Raw genomic sequence first — 6593 nt, 5'->3', positions numbered from 1 at the left:
AGAGACAGAGAAAAGCAAGAGGGGGTTGGAGAAGCAGAGGGTCACTTCTCCTGTGTACTCTGTCTGGGAATCAAACCCAGGACATCCATAAACCGAGCCAACCCTCTACTACTGAGCCAGCTGGTCAGGGCCAATGTAATAGTCTTCTAACTACAATTTACTTAGAAAATAAAATCATTCTCATAACTAGCATTGTTTTTATCTTTCAGAGTAATATTGATACTTTAAATTAGCACAGGAGCAGGCAGTTAGATAAATAATCTGGACAAAAGAGCACTGAGTGGTACTTTTAGCATATTCTGCTATTTAATAACTAAAATCTTTAGTTTGTAGCTCATAATTCTATATGGAAGTTATTATGTTAGTCAGACTCTAAAGTATATGATTGAATTCAACACAAAATTTAAAATAGAAATATATTGTCAAACACAACTATCCCCTTCCAAATGTGTTTATATATATATATATATATATATATATATATGATTGGATATTAGAAATTCCTCACAATGTTAGTGTTTTTTACACCCTGGAATCTCCAATTAGTGCTAATATATTCTGATTTATACAATTCCTATTACAATAAACAAAGTTTAAATAGCTAGGGATCCCTTCCGGTTAAAGAAAAGATAATTTTCCAAAAAACTAAGGGATGCTATGTCATCACAAATACTGTAAGTTTGAAATAATATAAATATAATTTAATTATACTTATGTCAATAGTACATATTTATTTTTTTCTTAAACAGTCTTTTACTCTTTTCTTGCTCCATATATTACAATAAAAACAAAGCAAAACAATATTTAAAAAGCAAAGAGATTTTCAAAGGACATCACAGACTTGAGTATTTTTTATTAAAATGTATAAATCATGATGGACTAGGCAGTGGCACAGTGGATAGAGCATCGGACTGAAACACAGAGGACCCAGGTTCGAAACCCTGAGGTCACCAGCTTGAGAGTGGACTCATCTGGTTTGACCACAGCTCACCAGCTTGAACCCAAGGTCGCTGGCTTGAGCAAGGGTTCACTTGGTCTGCAGTAGCCCCCCAGTCAAGGCACATATGAGAAAGCAATCGAACAACTAAGGTGCCACAACAAAGAGCTGATGCTTCTCTTCTCTCTCCCTTCCTGTCTATCTGTCCCTAAATGTCCCTCTCTCTGTCTCTTTGTCTCTGTCACACACAAAAAAATAAAATATATATATCCTTAAATTTAGTATGCTTTGGTATTATATACTTGTAAGAAAAGTTATTTCAAAGCAAGTAAGCATTTCTTTAGAGAGAAATTAAAATATATCTCTTTAACTATATATGGTAAAATTCTGTTATCTACGTACAAACCTTTAGGAGAAATTGGGCATTCATTACACATAGTATCTCATAGTGCTGTTTCTTAGGCTGATTCCAAAATTATGCAATATAGTTAGATATTACCATGTGTTTGTGTGTGTGTGTGTGTGTGTGTGTGTGTGTGTATATATATATATATATATTTTTTTTCTTCACACAGCTTTGCTTTGATTTACTGTGAAAACAAGACTTGCCAAAGCTTTTAGTTTGGCATCCCTAAGAGAGTCCTTGACTCATTAAGATGGCTCCTTCAGTTCCTTACCCTTGTTTTCACACTAGACAATATTGCTTAAGTCATTATTTCTACTAAAAAAGGATCAATTTGTTTATTTCATTGTATTTTTTGCTAGTCAAATCTTATTTATTTATTTATTTTATCTTATTTCTTTATTTAGATCGAGGCAGGCAGGGAGAGAGAGAGACAGAGACAGGAACATTGAGCTGTCCCTGTATGTCCCCTGACTGGGGATGGAACTGGTAACCTCTGTACTTCAGGATGATGCTCCAAACAACTGAGCTATCCAGTCAGGACTCAAACTTTTTCAATTGATCGATGTTTTGAGGATGGGAGAAATAGGGGAGTGGAAAGAAATGCATTAATTTGTTGTTCCACTAAATTGTGTATTCACTGCTTGTTTCCCATGTGTGTCCTGACCAGAGTTTGAACCCCCCAACCTTGTAGTTTCGGGACCACACTCTTAACTGACTGAGCTAACTGGCCAGCATTATCTATTTATTTTTTATTGACTACTTTTTTTATGCTCTACTTTACATCCCCATGACTATTTTGTAACATATAATTTGTAATTCTTTTTTTTTTTTTTTTTTTTTTCATTTTTCTGAAGCTGGAAACAGGGAGAGACAGTCAGACAGACTCCCGCATGCGCCCGACTGGGATCCACCCGGCACGCCCACCAGGGGCGACGCTCTGCCCACCAGGGGGCGATGCTCTGCCCATCCTGGGCGTCGCCATGTTGCGACCAGAGCCACTCTAGCGCCTGGGGCAGAGGCCACAGAGCCATCCCCAGCGCCCGGGCCATCTTTGCTCCAATGGAGCCTTGGCTGCGGGAGGGGAAGAGAGAGACAGAGAGGAAAGCGCGGCGGAGGGGTGGAGAAGCAAATGGGCGCTTCTCCTGTGTGCCCTGGCCGGGAATCAAACCCGGGTCCTCCGCACGCTAGGCCGACGCTCTACCGCTGAGCCAACCGGCCAGGGCCTTAATTTGTAATTCTTAACCCCTTCACTTTTTTCACCCATCTCCCTAACCCCACTTTCATTCAGCAACTATCAAAATGTTCTCTTATGCATGTGTTCTGCTTGTTCATTTATTTTGCTTTTTAGATACAATTGTTGATAGATATGTATTTATGGCCATGTTATTGTTCATATTTTTTATCTTTTTCTTCAAGAATACCCTTTAACATTTCATCTAATGCTGGTCTCGTCATAATGAACTCCTTTACCTTTTTCTCACTCGGGAATTTTAATAATTGAGATTCACCATCTTTAGCCATAAGTAGTTTATCAAATTCTTGACCAGAGTTGATCATATTTATTTTGGGTCTGGTCTCTGTCTGGCTTAAGTTCTTTTAACATCAAAGTCCTTGGGTAAATAAATATGTTAATTGTTTTGGATTTTATAATATATATGAGTCATATGTATATATATATATGAATATGTATCAATATGCAAATATACAGTGTGCCAAAGAGATGTATTTTAATGAGAGACATCTTCAAGGAAGCATAACTTAAAATAGAAGCTTATGACTAGAAAAGCCTTTGGTTTATAAATGAGAAAGAGACATTATATACTGAATTCCAAATATCCTTACTCTTAGGCATTAGTTAAATCGTAATTATAAATAGATGACCCAGGAAAAATAAAAAAGTTCAGTCTGTCATATCACTACTACTAATTAAGTAGTATAAATGTTAGGACAGATTTCTAAAGTTAAGGTTTTTCTTAACTTGATGTACTTTCCTAAAATTGCAAAGTTAAGTTGTGAAATTTTAACTTTTTTAAATAAATAACTCTTTGATAAAATTTAGTATAGTTTAAATTCAAAGAAAAACAAACTACTAGTCTTTTTTTCTTCAATAAATATACCGAATCTTACCTCTAAAAAGTGAGTCAAAAATAGCAATACATAAAGCTTCTTGCCAAAAACACTTATTCTATAGTTAGTATTTTAGAAACAAATATCTTATATTTTCAGGCATTTTTATTTTACTTGTCCCCTTATTTATGGAGTGACTGGACTTTGAAGGGATAGGGGCATTTTGTATATAGTAACAGACAGAAATATAGCATACCAATATAGATAAAGTATAGGTAATTTGAAAGGATTTTTTCAAAGAGAAGAGTGATGACTTACACTCAAGTGTCTGTTTTCACAATGGAAACCCAAAGCCTTCATTGAGCATAAGGGAAATAAAGGTCTGGAAGATTTTAGAGCAAAATTTGTTATAAAACAGAATAAGAAAGCAACTTACTGAACAAAAAGGAGCAGGATTTCAAGACAGTTTTGCATGTGCAGTTGAATTTTGTGAATTGTAAAAGGCAAATTGTCAGTTTATTTGTTTTACTTTCTCTAATAGTTTCAGATAGTGTCATTCAGGTGGAGCAAAGGTTGGTAGCTGAGTGTTACTAGAAAATAAGTGTTTATTCAATCCTATATTACAGAGGTAGAGGGAAAACAGGTGTTTGAGAGTATTTACTAGAAAGTGATTAATAATAACAGATATTTGATCCTAACGTGTAGGAGGATAGAATTGGAAATTGGAAAAAGGTTGATAGATTTTTAAAAATTGGTAAGGTTATTGGACTGAAGTTACTTAATTCCAGGTTTAGCTCAAATGCTTGATACACAGTGAGTTAATTAATGGCTTTTATATGAATCTCTTCAAGTAATTATTCTTGAAGTCTGTCCCCTAACCCCTTAAACACAGAGATTATTCTTGTATTATGATTTACAAATTATTTTATTATTTTCCATATGAACAACTATAAAACTTACTTTTTCCCACCCCTGTATATATGTGACAACCTGAGCAAATCAATTTAACACTTTGCTCCTCTCTATATAAAACTATTTAACAAAAATCATGTAATAATCATGGACAATCATCTTAATGTATTATCTTAAAACAATTAGAATTCTAAAACTAAATTTTAATGTATAGATTTTTTTTCAAATTCAGGAAAATATTTTCTGCATGAACTGGATTTTTATTTATAAATATACATTACAAATTATACTTTGTGTTCTTTTTCAGCATTCTAGTTTATTGACACATTTATCAAATGTTCAAATATGAAACTCAAATTTAGTTTCATTATTTTCAAATAATAAGCTATCATAATTTATTTAAATAAACTATTTAAACAAAGGTATATGTAGCATACAGGGGATAAAGATTCAAACTATATACAAAATTGGTGAAAATGATTCAAAGCTTACTTAGTAAACTACTATTTTAAAATTGAAGTGAGGCCTGACCAGGCGGTGGCGCAGTGGATAGAGCATCGAACTGGGATGTAGAGGACCCAGGTTCGAGACCTTGAGGTCGCCAGCTTGAGCATGGGTTCATCTGGTTTGAGCAAAGCTCACCAGCTTGGACCCAAGGTCACTGGCTCGAGCAAGGGGTTACTCGGTCTGCTGTGGCCCCACCATCAAGGCATATGTGAGAAAGCAATCAATAACAACTAAGACGAAAAAAAAAAATTTGAAGTGAACCTTTATGGGTCTTTGTTTAAATCAACTATTTACTAAGAATTATCCAAATTAACTTTTATGTTAATTGAAAACATCAATGACAGTATAAATAATAAAATGTGCTAATTTGAGGTTTGGAATTAGAGCAAGGAAATTTTTTAAGCAGATGTATTCTACAGGCGACATCACTTAAGAGTTACCCATAAATGTTTTAATGAAGTTAATTTTTATTTGGTTAATCATTGTTTTTAAGTTTTATGCAGAAAACGAACTCCTTATAGGCTAGCCAGAGTAAACCAATACTGTTTCCAGCTTGTGCACCTGGTGATATACTAGCTTTAAGAGTTACATAAAAGCTAATTCCCTTCTGAAGTCTTTGTTCACCATTACTAGGTGGAACTAAGTTCAGTTTTCTTGCCTCTCCTATAGAACAAATGTTTTCAGAGTAAATGTTTAATTTGACCTTTGGTCTTTTCTTCCCCATTACTGCCCACCCCACTATACCCCTGAGTGTAACACGGTTGATATGTATGCATTTGAAGAAAAGGATGATACAGCAGAATTAAGTATGTGATTTTCCAGGGAACTATATTCTAACCAATGCAAATAACCAGTTACTGTGCTTGCTTCGGTAGCACATATGATAAAATTGGGACGATACAGGGAAGATTAACATGGCCCCTGTGCAAGGATGACATGTAAATAACCAGCTACCAACATAAGGACACTTATCATAAGACAATAATATCTCAAAATGATTTAATCATTTTATAACTGTGTAATGCTGGTGGCTGAGGCCAGGCAGGTCCACATTGGATTCAGACAGAGAAACAGCAGAGCCAAAAAGCATTGGACCATTACCATTTAATAAATCTCACAACAGCAGACAAGCACACAGGCAGGGGAAACAGCCTCTCGGGCAAACAAACAGCAAAATGGCCTCTCACAGTGGCTGCCAGGTAATCCGTGCATCCACAATCCCTCATCTCTCTTCTCTCTCAAGGTGTGCACCTTATACAGGCCATACACACGAGGTGCAGCTATGCACTCACGCACCAATCAGGCAAAGTGCTTAAACCTGGTAACGGTGAGCAAGCCTAACACAGCTGCCCCACATTCCATCCCTTTGGGATTGCTCATCTCACAATAGGTACATTACATACATTCCAAAAATGACAATTAAAAAGGTGCCCTTTACAATGTCTCCCTGCTCAGGGAGTTACCTGGAAGCCCACCTCCAACTCCCCACCCCATGGTGCCAACAAGGCCACCCATCTTAGGTTGGGTATATATAGACCAGGACCATGTCCATTGAAATAAAAAATGTCCTTGGTGCATCTCTGCAGCTGGGTGAGAACAGTTTCCCAGAGCAGGAGGATACCCAACAAAGCTGCCCCCGCTTCGGGGTCTCTCATACTGTCCAAAAGTGATATGTCTATCCAATAAGGGAGCCAGTGCCTTGCTCTGGTTGCAGTCCAAGAGTCAGCCCATGATAGACAGATCAGCTGTCTGTGCAAACCACCA

At 36.3% G+C, this 6593-nt stretch overlaps 1 pseudogene; it reads left to right on the top strand.

The window, feature by feature from the left end:
* The first annotated feature begins 5688 nt into the window (after nucleotides 1-5688).
* On the top strand, nucleotides 5689-5801 carry LOC136321667 (U6 spliceosomal RNA; annotated as a pseudogene).
* The last annotated feature ends 792 nt before the right edge of the window (nucleotides 5802-6593 follow it).

This window comes from Saccopteryx bilineata, chromosome 1 (genome assembly GCF_036850765.1).
Source record: "Saccopteryx bilineata isolate mSacBil1 chromosome 1, mSacBil1_pri_phased_curated, whole genome shotgun sequence".
Lineage (NCBI taxonomy): Eukaryota > Metazoa > Chordata > Mammalia > Chiroptera > Emballonuridae > Saccopteryx > Saccopteryx bilineata.
This window is presented reverse-complemented; position numbering and strand designations above follow the sequence as displayed.